The sequence below is a fragment of the Mustela erminea genome, chromosome 15 (assembly GCF_009829155.1).
Source record: "Mustela erminea isolate mMusErm1 chromosome 15, mMusErm1.Pri, whole genome shotgun sequence".
NCBI lineage: Eukaryota > Metazoa > Chordata > Mammalia > Carnivora > Mustelidae > Mustela > Mustela erminea.
Window position 1 is genome coordinate 29,590,419 of NC_045628.1, and position 26,030 is coordinate 29,616,448.

Sequence of the window (26,030 nt, forward strand, 5' to 3'; positions counted from 1 at the left end):
ATTATACTTAGGTAAATACCCAACTCTTAGAAACTCAAACTTATTGATATCAAAAAAATGTATTGATATCTACACATCTAAGAACAGTTGGTATATGGGTTACTAATTCATTTTGAAATTAAAATGTCATAGATTAAATGACTATCTTTTCGATTTTTTAAATAAAATAATCTTCTTATTTTAATTTAAATTACCAAGCTTTGGGGCACCTGGGTGGCTCAGTGGGTTAAAGCCTCTGCCTTTGGCTCGGGTCTTGGTCCCAGGATCCTGGGATCGAGCCCCGCATCAGGCTCTCTGCTTGGCGGGAAGCCTGCTTCCTCCTCTCTCTCTCTCTCTCTCTCTGCCTGCCTCTCCACGTACTTGAGATCTCTATCTGTCAAATAAATAAATAAAATCTTACTTTAAAAAATAAATAAATAAATTACCAAGCTTTTTGCAGTGTTTGCATCACATGGTCATGGAGCCAGCATGGTAGACAGAAGTCCTGTCCATCTTCCTGGAATACATCTTTTTCCTGTCATTGGCTTTAATGTCTTACTGCTCTTTCCTCAGCTCTCTGTGAGTACTGTCACATTCTCTTGTATTAGAATCTCCGATTTATTACTTAAAAAACAAAAAAAGTTAAAAACTTAACATCACCGCAATGTGGATGTACATGTAAACGGTATTAGAAGCTAACACTTAATGGAAACAATAGTTCTGTGTCATACTGCCATCTAATGGTGTCCATGATGCTTGACCTCTTGCATCATTCATTGCACAACCTATTTAACAGAGCAAGTTATTAATTAAAACATAATTTCCAGATTTTAAGAATTTCCTGGAAAAAACGTTCTGTATAATGCAAAGAAGGAACACATTTAGAAACATCCTTAATGTTCTGTTTGCATATTTACAAGGTGGGTTCTTTATAGCTGATTTTATTATCCAACAGAAAACCCCAGGACATTTACTTCTGTAGTTTGTATTCTGATAATTTCTCTCTGAACTATACAGCCAAAGGCTTTCAGTAATTGCCAACCTACCTATTACTTTTATAATTCACAAGTAGCATGCAACTATATTTGTCATTTGTGTACATTTTCTGAGATTTTACATTGGGGCCAGCCAAGACTACTAGATATTTCTCTTGAAGGCAAACCAGTATTTCCTTCAATGCTTCTATCATACTCAGATGAGGTAGTAATCTTTATGGAAAGAGAATGGAAGAGCATTCTACCTAAACTCCAGTTCTAGTCCCTTCTTGTTCCACACTCTGTATTACCTTGGCTGAAGGATTTATTTCTGTAAACTTCCGTTACCTTATCACTTAGATAGAAGGGGAGAGTAGTTGACTTCCAAAGTGCCTTACAGCTTCAAAAGTATGTCATTTTAATGGCATATCCGACTAAGATACAGGTAGGATCATAGTCTAATTCGACATCACAGACCAAGAATCTTTACAACCATAGCTCTGTTCCTGAAACCATCTGATAGGAAATAGTGTCTATCAGATAACTGAATTCCACCTAGCTATTTTTTTTAAAGATTTTATTTATTTATCTATTTGAGACAGAGAGAGAGATCATATGCAGGCCGAGAAGCAGACAGAGAGAGAGGGGGAAGCAGGCTCCCTGCTCGGGGAGCCCGATGCAGGGCTCGATTCCAGAACCCTGAGACCATGACCTGAGCCAAAGGCAGAGGCTTAACCCACTGAGCCACCCAGGCGCCCCATCCACCTGGCTATTAAGAACACTGTCATTCCCACGTAGCTAATCTGCTCTACCAGTTTATCTGAAAAATAAGCAATTATAAGGTGGTTTATTTTAACAAAAAAAAAAAAAATAAGAGAATGTACACAGAAGAAAACCAAGTCAATTATGATTCAAATAATATTCAAGATTATGTATTTCATATATATGTGTGTGTAGGTTAGGATCATATGAATATACATGGAGAAAAAAGAAGTATGCTAATTATTCTTTCATATATGTTTTAGGTCACATAGAGCTTTACTGTAAGTCACCATCAATGCAAAATAGCAGGGAGAAGAAAAGAGTAGTACATATTCAAACACAATAAGCCAAAATCATAATTACAAAAGCTCATTTAATCTGATGAAGACAGGTTGCCACTGATTCACAAAGAACAGCAGAACTTGGAACAACGCTGACAAAATCCTCTTCAGTGTTATTCAAACTCATAATTAAAAGGCTTCTATTAAGAAAATGAACCCAATACTTCTGTATCCATCTCACAAGGGTCAAGATTTCAAAAGTCTTAAACATGTAAAATTGTCTTAAGGCAATTGCCATGTGCTTATCACTTCACTACTAAGAAGGCAAAAAGGAGGAAATGTAGCCATGTAGCAATGAAAATTTTCACCAAGGAGAATTCGCGATATTTAAAAAAAAAAAAAAAAAACAAAACAGCGCTTTGACCGTAAAGATAACAGAAAACAGCGAGGGAAGTGTGAGTTCAACATTAGGAAAGCAAGTTTACATACTGTCATGCTTTCTCTCTCCCGCCCTTCCTCCCTCTGTTCCATCTTTCCTTCCTTCTTTCTCTCTCTCTTTTTTTCTTTCTTTTCCTTTACCTTTGGGTAATTTTCAGTTATGTTAAGCAGGTCTTAAGGAAAATATAAAGTGAAAAGGGGCCATTCATTTGGTCTTCTCTGCCAGGAGGTATTGTAGAATCAGTTGGGGAAAAATAATAAGTCATCCCACAATCATGTATACATCAAAAAATTTCAAGTATTTACAGTGAAATAAAAATGTTGACTGTCTGGCTGATGCGTTTCCCAGAAACAGAGACACCAACATCTGACTCAGAGTGTGAGGAGTGTTATCTGCTTTGTAAACACACGAGTAGTAAAGTAAGTTCTGAGGGAGAGAGGAGGACCAGAGGAAAGAAGCAAGGCTAGAAAACACGATGATTTAGGTTACAAACCAGAACCTGGTCTGCAAACCCAAAGAAAAAAAGAGTCCCAGAATGGGAAGATTCAAGTATCTCAGAATTTGGCAGTCATTACAAACACAATGGTGAGTTCTTTGGGCATTTGTATCTCGTATTGTGCTTTTCTGACCTAGATTAGTCTAGTTACTCAGAACACAGCAGTATAGCTTTGCAGTAACGTTGCCCCGTGGCTTAATTTCCCAATTAAACTTAAACAAATTTCTCAAATGCCCATAAAACCCTTGGTGGCAGGATCAGTGCACCTGAATATTTAATTATTTGAATGTCAGTCTGAGACATAGATAATTGGCAGCTAATAGAAAATGCCTCAGACCCCAAAACAAAAGACTCTTCTATGGTTGCTCGGGGAATAAGTGAATACATTTACCAAAATAGAGACACTTTGTTGTTGTTACCCTAAAAAAGTGGAAAGATACTAGAGACCTAGAAAAATAATAAGTAAAATAGCAGAAAAATATCATTGAATTATAATTATATATGCTGAACTTTGGGTATAGTTAAATGATAGAACTGATATTAAGATATATCCGTGTATATCTCCAGACAAAGTGGTTGTCTATCAGAAAATACCAGGGTTAGCCTTTCTGAAAAGACTCTTCTCTTCTTTGGCTATACGGTTTCAACATAAGTAAATATAAAACTAAGCAAAACAAATATATGTATCAGACAACATTTAACAAAATGAAATTAATCTAGTGACCCTCATAAATCAACTTAATTATATACCTAGTAAAATGGCTTGAGAGTTGGCTGGAAAATGATAAGCCAGAGGTGGTGATAAAAGAGTTATCGAGCTCAGGAGAGGTCCCAGTGGGAAGCCCAGAGAATTAGTCTTGGGCTCAGTCTTACTTTACATCTTAATTACTGATTTCAAAGAAAGGCTAAACAGCACATTAACTAATTTGCAGATGGTACTAAAATGGCAAACACTGGGAATTGCAGATTAAAAATCCAAAGGGATTTTAAGAGGTTAGAAATCGGAATCAGTGAAATCCAACCCTTTAAGTCATAATAACAATGATGATGATGGTGATGAAACAAAAGCTGTAGTTAAATTCTTTTGTGGAGACATCACTAGAGAGATGTGAAAGCAAACATTTTTCAAAACACCGAGTCAGGAAACCTAAGGTATGGAGAAGTAAGCTTGAAATACAGCAAACACTGAAGCAGACACAGTTGAAAGGACAGACATAAGGGATTCTAAAAAGACTATAAGTGTATTTCCTGGATTAAAATCTGTTTGGTTCCATTCTTCTCATAAGGCTGAGGAAGATGATCGGTAGCCCATTGCCACTGTGTGTTCATTTCCTTCCTTTAACTTGACTCCTTAAGTAGCAACTTCTACTTCTTATCCTCCAGACTTACTTTCCTCTTGGAATCTAGAGATTCTTTACTTAGGGATTCCAAACTACATGATATCTCTGGGAAATAGAGATGATGTGGCTGACATCCCTACATGCTCTCCCCTCCCCACTTTTTTTAAAACATCAGTGGCAGCAGGCTGAGGTGGAGGAAGCACAAGATGACATTTATCAATGAACAAACATTTCTAAAATATGTCTGAAAGACAGTAAGGATGGAAGTGAAACAATAGATAGAGTTAGCCTAGACTATGTTCCCAGGGAGTGAGGAGTATCTGTCCTGCGGTACCCCCAAGGGACTCTGAATCCAGAATCAGCTGAAGACCTGAAGACCAAGTGTAGGAAAGGGAGATGAGGCAGAAACAGGGTTGTAGATAATGATCTTTATGGGATCATTGTACCAGTCTGTGTGGCCACCCCATATCTAGCACAGAGCCCAGACAGTTGGCATTCCCACCTTGGAAAGCATTACAAGGCTATTTCTTAAAAAGAGTTTGTTTATTTATTTATTTATTTGAGAGAGAGAGAGAGAGAGCATGAAAGGGGAGAAGGTCAGAGGGAGAAGCATACTCCGAACAGAGCCGGGAGCCCAATGAGGCACTTGATCCCGGGACTCCAGGATCATGACCTGAGCCGAAGGCAGTTGCTTAACCAACTGAGTCACCCAGGTGCCCCACAAGGCTATTTTGTAAGGAAATTGAGACAAAGTGTAAGGGAAAAGTCATAGATTCTGGTAGAGATATTACTTCCCCAACCACTGAAGGTCCTCCTCATTTTGGAATTTGGAAAACTGGAAGCAAAGAACTGATTCCGTACTGATTTCTCCTAAAATGAAACCTCTTAGTCCTACAGCTACCTGAGCAATCTTTTACAGGTGGGAAAAAAAGAAAGAACAACAGCTGTAGTCCCTATCTCCTCCTTCTATACCAAGAAAGGGTGAAACTACTGCTATCAGAGATGCGCAGGGACCCAATCATCACTTTGGCCTGCATCAGTCCCACTAGAAGCACCAATTATAACTCCCTCACTAGGAGAAACTTCAGTTAAGAAATGCAATAGCAGTGGAAACTCACCCCAGCTTTGCAGCCCTGAATGGATAACTAAATATCACCCGGCACGTAAGAACTCATAGACATACCAGTAACAGGAATGAGAATAACAACCAGAACACAGACCCTGGAGAAAATAAAAATATTCAGAAAGCCTCTAATATTTTTAGAGATCAGGACATATTAAGTGCAAAACAGAAGAACAAGATGAAAAACAGGTTATAATGAATATGACCAACACAAGTTAAAAAGAAAGGCAATTAAAACCTCAAAGAAAACAAAAACTCCTAATGGTGAAGTTCAATGTCTAGATAAAAAGAAAACTAAATGTGACCTGAACTTAATAATTGATGAAGTATTTAAAAGGGGAATTGAGTTGACTTTAACTCTGAAAACATTTTCTTAAGATGGCCAAGAGATAAAGGCATTGGTCCTATAGAGAGAAAACTGATTTAAGCATACAACTTCGCACAGTAATGAATAGTATGGGTATATGATCAGACCAGTGTAAAGATTGCTTCTTGATCTTCAAAGTTTATCATCAATGTATTGTCAAGAGTTGGAAGACTTAGTCTGGGGTTACTGAGAGATTGTAGTGTTGGTAATCTTGAGAAAATCCAAGTAAAACTATAGCTGCAAGTCAGATTTTCAGAAGAAAAGTTGTGGACAGAAAGGCCAAAGGAGTGGAGAAGTATTGTCCGAAGTTGATGGAAAAATAAAAAGAAGTTAGGAACATTATTAAAAGTTATAAAATTAGGGGGTGCCTGGGTGGCTCAGTGGGTTAAAGCCTCTGCCTTCGGCTCAGGTCATGATCCCAGGATCCTGGGATCAAGCCCCTCATCGGCTCTCTGCTCAGCAGGAAGCCTGCTTCTCTCTCTCTGCCTGCTTCTCTGCCTACTTGTGATCTGTCTGTCAAATAAATAAATAAAATCTTTAAAAAAGAAAAGAAAAGAGGGTAGCATGAGATAAATTCTCATATTTTTGTATTAAGAAGAGGTATTTTAAAAATTTGTATAGTCAAGAAATAGGAGTAGAAGCACATCATTTAGACTTATAAAGATAATTACCATCCCAAACTCAGAGACAGTTCAAAGAACTTACTCCTCAGTTCTACTGAGGAGTAGAACTGTATTTGATACGTATTAGATATAACCCAAATTCATAAATTTCTCTAATAAAAATAATGTTCAACATACTTTGTCTATGGTTCCTCATTTGTTTTATATTAAATAATGCAGAATCAAATAACAGAATAAAATAGCATAAAAGCTGTTAGCAGATATCACTTTCTGAATAGGAAAATAATCGGTTCACACAAAATTTGAGAAATCGTGTCTGCAGCCACTGGGGACAGATGGCCGTAGCTAAAGCAACATGCACGTGAGCCTGTGCGTGTATTCTGATCCCATCAGCTGCCTTTCTGACTATATCTGCTTCAGGCTATCTATACTTCACTGACAGCTCAATAATCTACAAATATTAAATATATCTTTACCACTTCCTAAATAGGGACCTTCAGAATTTTGTGGCCATGATCCTTATGTGCCTGATCTCACAGTGTTCAATAACACATAAGCTGTCTGTCCCTGCCAAGATAGGCTACTAACTTTTCTTAGAGATATCGTGAGCCTATCCATGTATTTGTGCTGCTGTACTCAGTTGAAACACCCTGACCCACCCTCTCTGTTGATACAAACCCTACCCATCCATCAAGTTTATGTTCAAGCCCCACCTGGTCCATGGAGACTTGTTTGACTCTCTTATCTTACAGGATGGGAATCTGCACTATAATCTTATTTACCTTCTTTTTGTTGTTGTTGTTCTTGTTTTAGAGAGAGAGTGCACAGGAGAGTGCAAATAGGGCTGCGGGTGAGTAAATGGAGAGGGAGGGAAAGAATCTTTTTTTTCTTTTTTTTTTTTTTTTAATTTTCTTTGTCAGAGAGAAAGAGAGCACACACAAGGAGAATGGTAAGCAGCAGGAGAAGCAGGCTTCCTGCTGAGCAGGGAGCCCGATTCCAGACTCAATCCCAGGACCCTGGCATCATGACTTGAGCCAAAGGAAGATGCTTAACCACCTGACCTACCCAAGAGCCTCTTATTTACTTTCTTTGCTAGTTTTATTTTTTTCTCCTTTTTTTCCTTAAGATTTTATTTATTTATTTATTTATTTGATTTTTTTTTTACTTGAGAGAGAGAGAGAGAAGTGAGAGAGGAAAAAGCAAACCCCTTTTGAGCAGGGAACCTGATACAGGCCTTGATCCCAGGACCCGGTGATCATGACCTAAGTCAAAGGCAGATGCTTAACCGACTGAGCTACCCAGGTGCTCCTTTGTTAGTTTTTTCTATACCTTTCTTCCCTGATTTTCCTTCTTATGTGTCCCCACTTCCTCCTCCTGGTAAACATTTACTGATCACTTACTCTGTGAAGGCTAATTTGACAACTAGTCATGCACTGTTGGCAAAGTCTCCTGTATTGCCATTGGGCTTCCCTTGTTTCTCCCATTGGTCTCTCTAGCTTGATGTAATAAGCTCTGAGGATAAAGGAACCACATTTCATACTGCTTTTCATACTTCAACAAAGTAGACTCTTGATAACTATTTTTTGGTTAAATGGGTAAGTATATAATAACTTGCCTTTAAAACTTATTAAATAGAATTATGGCATTCAATTTAATATAATTAACCTTAAATAATTGTGAAGTCTGTCTTATTAGACAGTGTAGAGTAGAAATAAAAATTCAGGGAATTTGGAGACTGAGTTGATTCCTGGTTCCATCACTTCTTCGCCCTCTGACTTTGGACCAGTTACTTACTCTACCTTTGCCACAGTTTTGTCATCTATAAAATGTGTCTAATAAAATAGCAAAAATACTTCACTGGATTGTTGCAAACACCAAGTAAGACATACAAAGTATTCAGGATCGTGCCTAATATGCTACAAGTGTTCTAAAAACATTAATTAGAGGTGGGTTCCTGGGTGTCTGTTTAAGTGTTTGCCTTTGGCTCAGGTCATGATCCCGGGGTCCTGTGTTCAAGGCCTCTGTCTGGCTCCCAGCAGGGAGCCTGCTTCTCTCCCTCCTTCTGCCTGCCATTTTGCCTGCTTGCGTGTGCATGCACTCTCTCTGTCTGTCTAATAAATAAATAAAATCTTTAAAAAAGTAAAAAATAAAAACATCAGCTACTTTATTATCTTCAGGACATTAAGAGCCTCACAATGTGAATTGCTTAACTCTTAACAGGGATTTCTCACTAAACTCGACTGTGGTTGAATAGAAAGGGAGGGCGCACAGGGCAGTCTGCTCCATACGGTCACTCAAGTACTAGGCAGGGACGTCTGTAGTGACCACAGCAATGAAGGAGAGATCTGGGGGTTGTGGGCTGGCTCTTTTGTTGGAGCACCAGTAAGTGATGCCCATCTCTGCTGCCCTGCCCAACTGCAAGAACAGCAATGGGGCTGAAATGGGTGTGGGGGTAGATTCAATGACCAACGAACCTTCCATTCCTTCCAGAGACAATGATGGATCTCTGGAGACAGAATGTCAACAAGCTAGGGGTACGATCTAAATGTTCAGGAGATGGAAATGTGATTCTGTATGAGATCTCAGAAATGCAAATTTTGGAAACTATGCTATTGAATTAAATGTCTTAATCTAAGAGTTTCATTATTGATCTGACTTTTCCAGAAATTAGGATCTCCAACAAAGGTAATGGTTCCTTTTTGTGTTTTTAATTTATATTTTAAACTTATTTAGAAGCTGGAGCTGGGAGCAGTCTTGTTTTTAAAATTAAATTTGATCTTATATGTAGCTATTATTTTCCAGATTAATATGAAGTTTTCCACATTAAAGTTGCACTTCTTATTTGCTGCCAGCAAGGGGAGTTGTAAGAACTCTTAAACTTTCCCTCTATGCTGCTAAAATGAGGATCTAAAAGAGAATGAAGAAAAACTGCAGATTGAAATTAATCACTTTGCTAAATTGCCAAGGTTTCTGCAGAGGGACAGCGAGACCACGGAATGCTTTGGAATATTACCCTACAGAGTAACAAAGGGCACTTTCTCTTGCAAACTCGTCTTTGTAAAGATAGCCATAAGATTTTTCTCCGGTTTGGTTTTGTTTTTCCTAAATACAATCTGTGACTAGAGACCCACTGACTTTTTTTGGAACAATCTCCGGTATATTTCTGAGATAGAAATACTAAAACATATCACTTTTACCTGAATCTGTAAATTTGCTGATTCCCCTGGGAGTTCTGGAGCTCCTCCCTTTATCCTCATGTTCTTCAAACTTCGTTACACTTTCCCAACAGTGACTTCTCAGGTGCTCCAACTGATTGCACAACTGCTTTCTAGCTGATTACTCCTAAAAGACCATTCCCCGTGGTTAAGAGGTGGACACATTATCTCACACAATACATAACCTGAGTATACAACCTGAGTTAAGTTAAGGCAGTTAAAGGAAGGGATTTCTTTGTCTCTCTAACTCATAGGGAAAAAAACCTGAATTCTATATAAATTTCACATTTTCTTGTTAGTTCAGCTTGAGCGTGTGAGTGATATGAAGAAAAGATCAAACTAGAGGAAAGAGATCCTAGCACAATCTACAACTAAATTAAGATTTATTGCAATTTTTCTGTTCCTTTTGCTTTCCTCTCTTTTCTCTGTCACTTTCTGCAACCAACTCAAATAATTCAGTTCAGAAAACCACTTTTTTCTGTCATGTTAGTTAAGCCTTTGGCATTTTTATCCAAATACTTTCCTAAGTCTTCTATCTCATTTTGTTTCTAAAGCCATAAACTATATACCTGATCTAGATTTTGGCATATCATCCATCTTTTTATTTGAAAGAAATTTAATGTCCTCAGTGGATTATGAGATTATCTAATTTGCTACATAAATACATTATACTAGCATTACAAAAATGTATGCTGTTAATTAGAGTTTTAAAATGTATTTTTTAAAAAGTTAAATTGACTAAATAACTATGCTCAATCACATATGGTTTAGTGGAAATATTAAAATAATTTTGGTTACTAACAGTTTGCTCAGCAACTATAATTTTTTTTTACAATACTGTACTGTATTTATTGAAAAAAGTCCACATACAAATGAACAAATCCATGTTGTTTAAGGGTCAACTGCATTTGATTCAAATAAAGGAAAATGAAAATATTGGATTCAAGAGATTTGAGGTTCCTATCTTGTAGGGATTCTTTCTTTTCTTTTTTTTTTTTTTTTGTCCCTTGACTGATTTTTTAAAAATTAGCATATAATGTATTATTTGCCCCAGGGGTACAGGTCTATGAATCATCAGGCTTACACATTTCACAGCACTGACCATAGCACATACCCTCCCCAATATTCATCACCCAGCTACCCTATCCTTACCCTCTACCCCCAGCAACCCTCAGTTTGTTTCATGAGATTAAGGGTCTCCTATGGTTTGTCACCCCCCACCCCCGCCATCCCATCTTGAGAAACTATAATTTTTAATGAGAATTTTCCACAGATTTTCAACTTTTAAAAGGATTGTTTTAAATATTTTCTGCTAGGAATGATGTCTATGGCAGGCGCATTCGCCCTTAAAAGACCACCTTTGGTTAGAGTCTCCTTGAAGTTTAACTGGTCCTGCATTTGATGCAAACAGTTTCACCAACATGGGAACACCTGTGCATGAAGTTGGGCCTAAAATGTCTGGGTCTGCTTAGCCATCTTCACCCCTCAGACTGTTGCTATGGTATCAGGAGTACCTGTTCTGCTTTAGTGCCTTCCTCTATGCCAAGCTTTGTTGTCCAGTCCCCAACACACCTTCACGGGCAAACCCCTACTCAACTCTACACAAATCATTCTTTTTTTTTTTTTTTTTTAAGATTTTATTTATTTGACAGAGAGAGAGAGAGCCAGAGAGGGAACACAAGGAGGGGGAATGGAAGAGGGAGAAACAGGCTTTCTGCAGAGCAGGGAGCCCAATGTGGGTTTCAATCCCAGGACCCTGGAATCATGACTTGAGCTGAAGACAGACACTTAACCAACTGAGCCACCCAGGTGCACCTACACAAATCATTCTCTGGCATTGTCTCCTTCTAATATATAGGGGGAGGAAGGAAGAGGGAGAAAAGGCAGAAATCTGTTTGCACCCACGCATAACAGTAGTGTAGGGGCATCTCAGGTATTCTCTGATTTGGTCTGTCTTCACCATGGCTGGGGGCTCTGCTGAGGTTCTGTCTCAATATAGATGGTGTCTGTGGTTTTTCTGAGATGCCGTACAGCTCACTGTATCCTATCTAGCTGTAAGAACACCCTCAAAGTATAACAGCCATCTTTTGTTCCTTTCCCCCTGGTAAGCACCATCTTTGTTCTATGATGGCCACTTGGTCCACTTGGAATCTTCAGCTTCTCAAACTCTGTTCTCCCTCATACACAACTATATGAATCACTGAGGTCTGCCAAGTGTTGTGGAGAACAGGATATCATTCATCCCAAGATCCACTACCTATGCTAACATGGTCTATGCCAAAAATCTTTGATTCTCCTAAAATCTTGGGAAGAACAGCAGTAACTGGTGCCTTGAATATAAGATGTACAGCTCCGGGTGATGTTGAACTTCTTTACCATATTCTATTTCATTCAACCAAGCCAACATGATGGACCTGAAGATTCCATGACTCAGCAAGCATCTTGCCAAGGAGTAGATGCCAGTTTCCTCTCTGTAGACATCCCTAATGTTGATAATTCTGTGGGAGCCTTTCCATCATTTGAGTGAAAGAACCCCTTCTCCTCCTTCATGGGATGGGCAGATAAAATCATTCTTTACTCAACCTCCCTCAAAACCCACATCCCCAGGGGTAATTTCTTTTCTGATGCCTTTTCCACTCTGGGAAGTAAAGAATGGTTCCATTTGGTGTGGCTTCGTTGGCGCTACTGAATTTAGCAAGCACGGTCAAAGGCTGGGAGAGGGGACCCAATCATTTTCATCTCTTTACAGTGGAGGATACTTAATGTCTCTTGGTGCTCATTTGTGGATTCATATCCCAATTATATGGCAAAAGAAAGGTTTCCTCCAATATCCTATTACATATACATTGTTGCTCCTTATTACTTTGAAAGTTTTGCAAGATATGGAGTCCAAATATTTCACCTTAGGTAGTAAAGGGACAATAAATACAGATAATTTCCTTAAGCCCATATGGCTAAGAAGGGGCTGACTCACGTTTTGCCTGACTCCAAAATCCATACTCTCTTACACACCTTAGTATTTCTTTTAGCAGATTATTCAGTATCTTTGGACCTCATTTTCTCTCACTTTTTTCCTCTGAACCTCATTTTGACATGGGCAAAACTATGAGGATAGACTGGATGACTGTTTTTATTTCTTCAATCTAAAATGGTATACTGTTATATCGATGCATTTTATCCTGTTTTTAAAGATGTAATGGATATATTTGGTTTATCTTAATTCATTGAATATTCTTTAAACAAATATTTAGTGAGGACACCCACTCCATGCCAGTGCTGAGATGGGAGTCCTACCAATGAATAACGTTTCTATTCTCATGTAGTTTGCATGCTAGTGCGTGTGGTATGTGTATGTCAGATGATAAAGTCATAGATATACATATTTATATATTATTGATATGTATTTATACACATAAGCATATATCAAGTATAGTATTTACATAATATATATTTAACATATATAAATGTGTTATAGGTTTTATAAGTAAATTATTGCTGGTTATGTTATATTTTATGAAAACCGTAAAGTAGGGTAGGTAAAGTTAGAGTGTAAAGATAGGTGTTTTTTATTTTGGGTGATCAAAAAAGCCCTTCTGGTGAACAGATACTTAAGCAAAAGTCTCAATCAAGTGTGGTCATGAAGTGCCATGCAAATAACTGAAGGAAGACCATTCCAGGCTGGTGGCTAGTTAGTGCAAGAAGGCCAGTGTGGCTGGACATACAACAGGGCAGAAAGAGGGCAAGAGGTCAAAAAATCCATTTGGGGTATCGTGGCTACAGGAATAACTTTAAATTTTATTCTGAGTGAGATGGGAAACCACTTAGTGTTATACAATGAAGTTAACTGGCATTTTTATAATATTCATCCTGCATTGAGACTAGACTCTAGGATTACAAATGCAGAGTGAGGAGAACTGTTAGGGGACTTACAGTTGCAAGGGAAAGAGTGATGGATACTTGGACCTGGGCATTAGTAGTAAAGACAGTGAGTAGTCGTATTCTATATGTTTTTGAAAGTACAGCTGACAGAATTTGCTGATGGATTAGATATGAGGTATTAGAGAACGAAAAACTGGACAAGCATATGTACAAGGACTTTGGCTCACATATAAAGATAGGGCGGTTGTATTACTATTCTCAATGTGTCAGGATGTTTTCAATGTCTCATAACATTCATACTCTATTTTATTGCTAAAGACTCATTACATTGAGTCTTTATTCTATTGCAAACATATTGAATTATTGCTACCACTCATTTCATGTCACCCTTTCCATTCTTGATTTTTTTTATACCTACCTCTTGGTAGACTTGATTTCATCATCAACTTGTTTTTTTTTTTTAGAAGGGCTCATAGATATCACATTCCCTGGCATATTTCTTGGTTGTAAATATCTGGCTTTGAGTTATATCAAAGGACACTTTGTTTTTGAGTTTCACTTTCTTTCCTTGAGAACTCTGCACACATAGCTCCACTGTCTCTTATCACTGAGTATTTATTGTTCCCTGTCTTTCACTACAGATTCTCCGCTTACATACTGGTTGGTTACTCTTTGTCCTCAAGAATTTTTTCAAGAACAATTTATAGATATTCTATTCCTTGCTTTTATTTTTATGTTGGAATTGTCTGCCAATTGTCGTTATACTTAAATTGACAATTTAACTACTTATACTATTTTAAGTCACACTTTTTTCCTTAATATTTGGTGGAAATTTTCTTTTGCTTTCTGGCATTAATTGTTGGTATTAAGAAACCAAACCCCAGCTTGATTTTGTCCTCCCACAGAGGTGACTCACTTTGTCTTTAGGCCAAAAAATTTATTTCTTTATTTTTGAAATTCTTTATCTTTAAATTATATGAGATATTTTTCAGTATTGTTTGTTTGATGTTGGTGATGATGATGGTGATGACGGAGATGTGTGTTTGTATTTCTTACAACATACTATCTTCTTTCAAAACATATGATTTTCTTTTCATTTCAGAAAAAAGTGTTATTCTATTATTTCCTTGAATACTTTTTCACTTACTGAATGCCCTATTTCATTGACACTGATTTTGTATTATCTTTGACTTCTAAAGTCATTATTCTCTCCCTAACTTTTCTTTGTCTTCTTCTTAAGCATTTCCTGTGATTATTTTAAGACTTTCTGGAAGACCAAATTAATATTCTACCATGTGTCCTGTCCCTTGGCATTATTTTTCATGTATTATTTCTGTAATAATGTCATTTGCATCCTCAATTCACTAATAACTTCTTTTATTCAATTCATATTATTATTGAATTATTCTATTGTATGATGAATTTGAAAGAAAATTTCATCTGTTTCCCTGGAGTATGGTTCTTTATAGAACTGGTCCTATGAGGTTTCTTTTTTCCATGTGATATATTTTCATGACTGTCATGGCAATTCTTTGCATTTTTCTTTCTGATTCATATGGCTAACTCTACCCAAATCTATTTATTGGATATAGTATTACAATATTGTGATATAATAAGAAATATATGTATTGATTTTCATTCCCTTTTTTTAATCACAGAGCCCCTAAAATGCTTACAGTTTTTTGAGTGAGGGGACCATCATATGTTATATTTGGTCCCAGTCCCCAGTTCCTGACACAAGAGCTTTTAAGACTGGTAGAATCTCTAGACCAGTAGAATCTCTTTTGTATGATAATGAATGAATGGTGCCTGATGACCCCTAGATTGCTTCCTAGATAGCTTCAGCATGGAGGTTTGGTTTTCCAGAGGAGCCAACCGTGTGACTGGAGGGTTGAAAGTTTCTGCCCCAACCCCCCAACTTCCAGGAAGAAGGGAACAGCTGGGGATTAAGTTAATCATCAATGGTCAGTTATTTAATCCATCATGCTTACATAATGGAACCTCCATAAAAACCCTAAACAATGGATTTCCCGGAGCTTCAGGGTTGGTGAATGCATCCATGTGCTAGAAAGATGACCCACTGGCCATCCAGGGCAGAAGCTCCTGCACTTAGGACCCTTCCAGACCTTGCCCCATATACTTCTTTGTCTGCCTCCTTATTTATGTTCCTTATAATATAAACTGGTAAATAGAAATGTTTCCCTGAGTTCTGTGAATCTCAACAACAAATTATCAAACTGTGGAGTGTTACGGATTTGTGGCCAAGTTGTACAGAAGTGTGGATAATCTGGGGACCCACTACTTGTGATTAGCATCTGAAGTCCTTGAGCCCTTTACCTGCTGGGTCTGTAGGTTAAGGGCTCTACCTACTCAAGGTACTTAGTGTCAGAATTGAAATAAATTGTAAGATACTCAGTTGGTGGCTGTAGAGAATTATAGATTTGCTTGGTGTGGAAAACCACACATTAGGTGCAAGAAATTTCTTTAAGTATTTAATTTTATTGACACCCACCCTTCTGCTTTTTAAAACCTATTGTCTGCTCTTCTTGGCTACCTTGAATACTGAACTTAGTGGCCGTTTGTTTTTCTGTAGCTGGGAGGCACTGGTGAGTGTTATGGGAGGAAAGCGTGGGTGGGAAAAAGCTCAGCTGGGTCTATGCAGGTCCTTTTTTGAAGGTCAGCAACTCTGCTCTCTCCTTTGGGATCTTCTTTGATGTTGTGTATCATTTCACCCAGTTGGGAAAGGATTTTCCCAGTTGGGAAAGGACTAAAATCCGGAAAGGGAATCCACTGGGGCTTTAAATTTTTTCCAAGATTTATCAGGAAATCACAAATAATCTCAAATCTCTCCAGTGGTTTTGAGGTCCATTTCTGTTGGTTCAGTTAATTAGCCTTTTCTCTATAGGATTTGTCCTTGACTCTTTCAGAATAATTTTCTCTTCTTCCTAGCCTCAGCCTTTTTACTGCTCTCTAACCTGGTAGTGGTGGTGGATATAAATCATAACAAGAATACTGAGAATTTTAAATTTTGAACGTTATTGATTCAACTTTCCTATCCACTACAACTATTGAAATGTGGGAGCCAGTGCACTCAGTTCCATGGGAGAAACTAGTTTTTGTTTTCAACATGGCAATTTGAAGTTGATAACGTGTGGTTGCTTATCCTTTCTGTTTTGATTGTTGGTTAAATTTTATACTTTATTATTTTTATTTTTATTTTTTCTATCATTATATTTTATTTATTATTACCCATTAGGGAGAAAGCTTCTGTAATCCAGGTATAGTTACCATTTTAGCTTGAAACCAATACTATTTTAGTACAATTTCATCTTTATGGCACAAGGAGTAAGTACACACACAAAAATATATAAGAAAAAATAATAATCTGTAATTCTACCATGAAGTAACAATCGTTAACATTGAGACAGTATTTTTCTATGATAATATAGAGAGTACATAATAAATATAATTCCATTTTAGTAAGTTTTCTATGTAGGTATATATTGTTTTATCACATTAATATATAGTTTTTGTTTGCTACCCTTTTCTCACTTTAAGGCACTTTTAGAAGTTGTTTTCATGTTTAATAATAATCAGATAGTATTTTATATTAATTTATGTTTATAAAATATTATTTTAAATGACTTGAAGACATTCATTGTATGAATATGATACAATTCTTTAGGTCAATATTGCATTGGCAGGTACTTAATTTTTTTTCCAATGAGTCCTATTATAAACAATGTTCAGATATATATGCTTGCTTATATGCCATATTTGGTGGCATTCCTTTTACTTCCTTCAGACAAAGTCCAAGAAGTAAGCTCAAAGGATTATCTGGGAAGGGATCCACATTCAAACAGGAGGCTGCAAACAAATGTATCTTGCTCCAATTTTAGTGGACTTACGCGATTTGACCACTCTTAGAATAACTATCTTTGATTTCTCCAAGAACTAACTTCCAGAGCTGAAAAAAACTATATTAGAATACGTAATAGAGTGTGTACAGTTCTAGCATTTAAGACATTTCCAAATGGGTATATACCAATTGCTTTATAGCTTAACCAAGATCCTGAATCTTAAAAAAATTACTATGCAACTGGTACTTGACTCATGTGTTTTGCAGGATCAAGAACAAGCTTTAGTCTTATAGTCATTTAAAGTGGTATTAAAAATTCTAGGGGCACCTGGGTGGCTCAGTGGGTTAAAGCCTCTGCCTTTGGCTCGGGTCATCATCTCAGGGTCCTGGGATCAAGCCCCACATCAGGTTCTCTGCTCAGTGGGGAGCCTGTTTCCTCTTCTCTCTCTCTCTGCCTGCCTCTCTGCTTACTTGTGATCTCTCTCTGTCAAATAAATAAATAAAATATTTAAAAAAAATTCTAAACCTGGATTTAAGTTATATCAAAAACTGCTGTGTTGGGGCGCCTGGGTGGCTCAGTGGATTACGCCGCTGCCTTCGGCTCAGGCCATGATCTCAGGGTCCTGGGATCGAGCCCCGCATCGGGCTCTCTGCTCAGCAGGGAGCCTGCTTCCCAATCTGTCTCTGCCTGCCTCTCTGCCTACTTGTGATCTCTCTCTCTGTCAAATAAAATAAATAAAATCTTTAAAAAAAAAAAACAAAAAAAAAACTGCTGTGTCATACCAAGACTTACCAGCCTAATGAAGAACTATGTGCGACGGAGCAGGAACCCCTCAAACTCTAGCAAACTCATTACTTGTTTCTTGTTTCGTCCCAGCCCTCAGGATACTTCTCTTTCTCCCCAGCACAGTCAGCTGCCAGGGAGAGGGAGGGAAGGGAGACAGAGGAACTCTTGAACTCACAAATTTGCCCTGATGCAGCCCTCTGCAAGGTCATCCAACAAACACTAACATCTGCTGAGACTTGGCGGGGACAGCTCTGAAGGGAAGTCTGAGGAGAAAAGAAGTGGGGGATGAGATTGCTCAACCTTGACTCTCTTTGGCTGTTTGTGCTGATTCATCTTCCACAAACCACTAACATTGAAACAAACCTCTACTGGCCAAGACCTCTACTGTTACTCTGACATGACTCCAGGACTCAGAACTCCCAGCGACACATGAGGTACCCCATTCCAGGTTGAGCTGAATCATTACTGGTAGCAGTTTTAGAGTCTCTTGTTTTAATTCAGGTGCCTCACAGAAAGACATAGCTCATGTACTCCACTTTTGAGGATGGGGAGTTCAGTTCCCATGCAATGATGCTGGAAAGTACCTCAAATTTCCAGCACTCAAGGAAAGCATCCACTTCTGACCCTGGCAAAAGCCCCCCCGCCACCCCATGTTGGAACTCAATTTTTCTCACCTGTATTATTTTGAGGATTTGGCTTACCAGTTTTCTTATTCACAAATTCTGATCCCATGTAGAAATTCTCCATAAAGTGGCTCTAGAATAACTTCTTCAGCGACGTCACAATTGAGCAGATGTCTCGGCGCCTCTGCTGAGCCTGTCATGCGCTGAAGCACCTCTGTCTTCCCATTACCTAGAAAAAAACCATGTTTGTTCAATGAACAAAACAGTGAGAGAGAATCGAGAGACAAAATAGGCAAATAAGTTTGCTTCTAAGAACAGAAAGTGGTGTTCACTCAAGTATATAGTTTTCACCCTCTGTCTGAAAGTAATCAGAAATAATGGGGAGCAAAAAGCCAATTAACATTAATTTATATGGGAAATTTTTTGAGTGTCCCAGACTCAAAATTAACCTCCTTAGGCTTCTCTCATACCATAGGACACATTTTGCTGATAGAAGCACAAACGCAGCTCAGAGGTCTGGCAGCTTTATGCTGAGATGCTGTGTGTGCTTCCCGGGGAAGGAGCCTGGTTGAAGAGGGTGGGAATGGGGGAGGTGGGTTGCTGCCTTCACGGCTCAGGGTGTGCACTGCCTCTGTGAGGACTCCCTGCAAAGCAAACATTGAGTTTTATTTTCATTTTCACATTTTTCATAAATGCGAAAGTCATCTGACAATTTCTTCTGGTTAGCAGAAATAGGTGCTAATGTAGGTTTTAAAGCAAAGTAACATAACACAAACTTTCAAAAAATTGGGGATACTTGCACCTACCTTTTCCAACCTATGATCTTCTGCTACCCAGGAGAACAATTTACTTTAGCTCCCGCAAATATGGGAAGAGGGAGACGGCTTTGTTCAGTCAGTAAATTCGTATGTTATGGAATTCTGCCAGCCCTGTGCCTTGGCTTAGGAAAGTCACAAACATACCAGTACACATTTATAGGCACACACACACACACACACGCACACACACACACACCAGTCTCTGTTGTCAAGTCATTAGAAAAATGCTAAACAAATTTGGAAGCTAGCTTTTGGTGTTTGGGAGGCTCTTTAAAAAGAATCACACTGCCAATGCAAATCTTGTTCGGAGAATTCTGAGACAAACTAATAAAAGATACACAATCGTAATTAAGAGAGCTAAAACTAAGATTTGACTAGAATCCCACGAGACCACCGAGTAGGGAAGACCTGTCCATGTTGACATGCCATCCGTAGAGGAATAAGGAGTTGTCTGAATGGGAGGCCTCCGTTAGAAGTCAAATGGCAGACACTCTTAGGGTCATCAACTTAATGTCCAGCGACTTCCCTCACACACAATTGTTAAGAGCCGTCTGTTGTGAGCAACAGCGGGGTTGTATGAACAGTTACCACAAGCAGATCCAAGAGATTAATATGGGTCTTATTCGATAGTAGTTTATTTCTTGCAATCTGACACAAGTAACTGGGTGGTGACAGGCTGACAGGGGCTCTGCCACCTTCCACACATGGCTTCCATGTCTCAGTTCATCTCCACTCCAGCTGGCCAGAAATATAAAGACCTGCATGGGGGAAGTTTTTAATGAATTGGGTCTGAAATGGCACACAATACTCTCTCCCACAGTCTGTTAGTCAACATTCAGTCCTGACAGAGATTGGGGAATAGGGTCCTGCTAAAGACCCAGAAAGAAAAGGAGGACAGACTTATAGTTTCTGTCCTTAGGTTACTTTTCAAAATTATGTAAGGTTGAATAAAGATTCTCCCATATAATGCTGAGTAATCCAGAAACAGCTGATAACTGATAGAACTTACTGAGTGTTCACAATATGCTAGGTACTGTTCTATGAGTTACACATGTATAATTCAATTGAATTCTCCCAAATCTTTGAGGTATGTAGTGCAATTATCCCTCTCGCCACACAGAGGAGGCAACAAAGACCCGGAAAAGTTCAACAATGTTTCCAAGGTAGCATAACCAACAAATGGCAGAGCTAGGAATCTGGCTAGACTTACTTCAGATCCTGTGGCTGTAAGCGGAGAGGTAGATCAGGAGATAGGTAGATATAGACCTCTCTCAAGACATTTGCAGTCTGATTGGGAATATAAAATCAACATGCTTGGATAAGCCGTATATATAGTCAGGTCTTACGCACTGTGCTCTGGAAATTATGTTGGAAGCAGTTGTACAGAAAATAACCTGAATATATGAGGATCTGTATAGACAAGGATGTTTCCAGAAGGACCCAGTGTTGAAAAGCAGGGAGGGAGAGATCAGCAGAGGAGAGCTATTATGACAAGCCCATATTCAAGGTAATCACTGTGCTACGAGGACATGGAATTGGCTATCCCAGGCAGATGGTAGTGGGGACACAAGCCTGACTGCAGAGGCCAGAGTACTATGGTCAGATATGATCTTAGGGGGATGACTAGGCAACCAGGTGCCCCAAGTCCGTGACTCAGTTTAGACTCCCCCCACACTGCCCAACATGGGAAGAATCCCCTGGACCACAGTTCAGTGTTATGGCCTTATCATTGGTTAAGACATTTGTTTTTGTTTTTATTTGTTTGTATGTTTGTATGATCTTTTTTTGATCAGCCACATGGTTTATAATATGAAGCTTTTGTAAAAACACATTTATTAAAAAAAATGCTAAATCTCTAGTTAAAAGCCATATAATAAATTGCCCTCCAAATTTACTCCTAACATAAAATGTGTTTCTCTTGAACAACTAATATATTTTCTCTTATTTCATAATAGAACTTATGTAATCCATCATGATACTCCTTTTGCTAACGATAACAGAAAGCTGAGATGTAATTTTTTTTCAGTTTTACCAAAAACAGAAAAAAGAGGCCTAGAATTTTCAATGCAGTACTTTCTTTTTCATTTCTCTCTGCCTGCGTTGCATAACTCTTGGTTTTTATCTTTATTTTAATGGGCTCACTCTCTGTGTGCTCTTTATAGATCTCCTCAAACTATTTCCAGAAGAAAACTGGTTAAGACAGTGGGGAATGAATATCAAAGAAATGGGTTTGAAGGTTCTTAAAACTTTGGCCAAATGACATCCAATAATCTTAAAGAAACTTAACTGAGAGATCCTGGCAATGTGACCCCTCAAGTTTTTAAGATCGGCATATCTCTGCCTATCCCGCATGCATTTCAAATATTGGGAGAGCCAAACCAGGTGTTATGAGAAATGTGTCAACATTTTCTTATTTGTGCTAGAAATTTTAATAGCTGATCCCATTCATGAGAGATGTTCGCTTTTTGCCTGATATAGATTTTAGTTAAATTTTTAATTTTAAGATAATTATAGATTCAAATGCAGTTGTAACAAAGAACACAAAGAGATCCCCTGTACACTTTACTAAGTTTCTTCCTAGAATAGTAAATTGCAAAACTGTAGTACAATATCACACCCAGGATATTAACACTGATAGAGATCATTCCCATCACTGCCAAGATCCCCTGTGTGAGCTCTTACAGCTACACTCACTCCCACACCACCCTTTTCCCCCATGTCCTCCTTCACCCAGGCCAACTATTAATCTATTCGCCATTTTTATACTTGTGCCATTTCAAGAATGCCTTAAATGGAATCATACAGAATGCAACCTTTTGGTGTATTATCATTCAGTGTAATTCTCTGGAATCACTCCATTTGTCACATGTTATAGATAGTTCATTCCTTTTTTTTTTTTTTAAAGATTTTATTTATTTGAGAGAAGGCATGGGGGAGGGGTGTGTGACAGGGACAAGCAGACTCCCCACTGAGCAGGGAGCCCAATGTGGGGCTCCATCCCAGAACCCTGGGGTGATGACCTGAGCTGAAGGCAGACACTTAAGGACTGAACCACCTAGGCACCCCTTGATAATTCATTCCTTTTTGATTGTTAAGTACTATTTCATGGTATAAACATACCAAAGCTGTTTAACCATCTGCCAGTTGGAGGACAGGTGGGTTGATTCCAGTTTGGGTCATTACAAAGGCAGCCTATGAACATTTGAGTACAGATTTTTGTGTAAATATAAGTTTTCATTTCTCTAGTGAATGGAACTTTGGGGGCATCTGTTACAGCCTGGCAAAGATCAAAGTCTGGGGGCCTTCTTGACCTTTGCTGGGAGGGGGAAGGTGGGGCCACAGTTTATTCTGTGTTGTTTCCTGGAGGAGAGATATTATTATGTAAACATTTTCTGTCTTGTGAGGTTGCTTTCCTAGTCCTTGGCTAAAAAGCGCAGCCTTTTTTGGTTTGCTTTGTTTTGTTTGTTTGAGCTTTTTTGGCATCTCTGTGTTGTCAGCATCCTTAGCCCCAAGTCTTAACAAACAAGGCAAGGAGAAAATCCTGGAAACTTATCATTGTGTTATTTCATGAGTCCTGAGATCCCTAACATGTCTGTATTTCTCTCTACTTTTCAAAGTTTTCTTACATTTGTTTTACTTATAATGTCCAAGGTAGTGGCTGTACTTAGTGGAAAGAACAGGAAAAAATATGTCTACTCCATCTTCCTGGAAGTGAAAGGGTCCTGACATGCTTTTAAACAGGGATTGATGTCTTCTATAAAATCAGTAGAGACTTACTATTACTATCACTTTCACCTACTTCACTAATTCATCCCCTATGGAAACATACATAATACAGATTTAAGTGTGTCCTCTTTAACACCAAGATAAACCATATGCTTCCAGAGTCTCACAAACTTTCGAATACATGATCAACCTATTGGTACTTCATTTGTTTCAACTTTAAAGTTTGTATTCAAACGGAGCTTTGGTGGAGTAGTTAATTTACTTTGAAGGAAACTCTATTTTGCAATAAAATGTGCAAGTCCAGTGAATTCAAGACACTGTGGATATATTTACTTGCTAGGTTTCTTTCATAAGAACAGTGTGAGAGATGCACCTTATGTCACATACTAATGAGTTTCTCTTTTAGGAAACTCTATAATTAGATAATAGCTACAGGCTGTCAGAACTAAAATTAACTTAATAAAAGATACTGACTTCAAACCTTGCTTCCTCTGCCTTAATTTAAAACTATATTTAAAGTTAGAATGTATCTTTTTTTAGACACACACATTAAGGTATAATTAAATGTTTCAAGTTCTAGTTATTGAAGATTTACAATCATTCAAGAACTGTATCAACTTTTAAAGAATATAATAAAAATATAAAGATTAATTAAGAACAAAGCTATAGAAGACAATCTCCAAAGCAATGCCTACTTATAGTGTTTTTTATGGATACACTGGAAACCTATATTTTGGATTGAATTTTATTTAATTGGAAAACCACTGTCCTATTTATTCTTGAAGACTATATTTCAACTTTTTCTTATCTAAAAGAAAAAGTAATTAGAATTTTAGCTGGATATTCTCCATCATCTAAGTACCACTTTATTTTCTAATATCCAATAACTATATGTTATATGGCTATATTAGCATGCTCTGAGAATCTATAAAATACACTTGAAATTTTAAACATTATTCATATATTCATATATTCAATGTTTTCTGAAAAGTGTCTCCATATATTAGTAACCAATTAAAAAGTGGGTCAAAAATCACTACAGCTAGAATGTGCTGTACACAGGTAATTCATTTATCTATTTCCTTCACTTACTTAGTATTTATTTCCTGATCTTCTCTTATGCTCCATGTACTGTGCCAGATGCTTATACACCAAATAACTAGCAACTCTCACCCCTGAAGAATTCATGCTACAAAACACAAAGAAAAATCTAGATAATAATCCAGATGTGCAACTTTAATTTCTAGAAATTAAAATGAAATTTAATACCACTATATGAGTCTGTTGTTCAAATTATTTGCCTACATGAAATAGGTAATTGCAATGGCTTTATTCTGCCTTGCTATGTCAATGTAGCTAAAACTTTATAACTAAGGTTAAATGCTCATAAGAACAACATAGCCAAAGCAGCATGCAGTGCTTTTAAGTTGTGGCCTACGCATCATTAGCGGCGTGCTACAGAATAGGTAAACACTACGAGATACATGTATCCTCCTGACAAACTGATTTTAACTTTAAGATTTTGAAAGGAAAAGTTACATAGTTGTATCATTTACTAATTTTAGTGTTAGTTTATGTTAAAACATGATATATCAGACAAAAAGAAACTTCTGTGCAAATTTTTAAGATTAAAAATGAGACTTCAAAAATCCTCGTGTGTACAATGGGAAATTTAGCTTCTAATACACTAAAACATGGCCCACAATTCTTTTAAGCTCTAGGCCTGAATCCAATAGACTTCCATATTTTCCTCACATTTCTTCCACCCAATCATAAAAGGCTTCAAGTGCAAGAATACAGGCATGGCCATCATGCCCTATGTGCTGTGGAAGGATGATTTTATCAACTGATTTTCACCACATAGACCTGTATCCATGTATTCTGTCAAACCTGCTGTAAAGCTTATGAGAAACTTAAAGAAGTCATCACAAATTAAATATAATAGTTCAGATATTTGTTATCCTCCTTTATAAGACTGTGTTCCTTATTCTGCTTCTGTTTTAATTTACAGGTTCTGGAATGCTTTGCTGATTGTACGCCATAGCATTAAAGACTATTGTTTTGCAATGGAATGTTTGCAAACTGCAGTTCTCCAGGTTAGGAGTAAGGCCAGCGTTTTGTCAATTTTGTAGGCAATATAAACCCATAACAATTTAGATGTTTAAAGAAATGGTCAAACAGGAGATAAAGTATGCAAGAAGATAGTGCAGGGAAAGGAAACAGGAAATTATAAATTTTTATGTTAATGTTACCCTCAGTCCTGTCATAAAGGGTAAAGAAAAACACAGCAGAAAATATACATTGTAGACCACCAACATAGAGTAATGCAAATCGAGGACAATAATAAACCACTTCTTAAAATGTATCTACAGCCAAGTTTCAACACATTAATCTTTGAAGAATATAGCTTCCACAAAATTACTAATTTTAAAAAGTATATTCTCAAGGCATTCTCTAAAGGATCTTTAGAATATCTTTAAACGCCATACATTGCATTGTTTCACAAAACTAAAATGGAATCATTATGTTGAAGGTAATAAAAAAAGGGACTATAGGCTAAATCTTCAATAGGTGAATCAATGACCATTAATCTGGAGCAAGGAAACTATTTTTAAGTAGTATTTAGAGTTATTATACTATTTACGTATAATTTTATACATATGTACTTACATATAGTGATGATATATAATATATAAATGTATATGAAATACTTACATGTATATCTAGTACTTATATTAG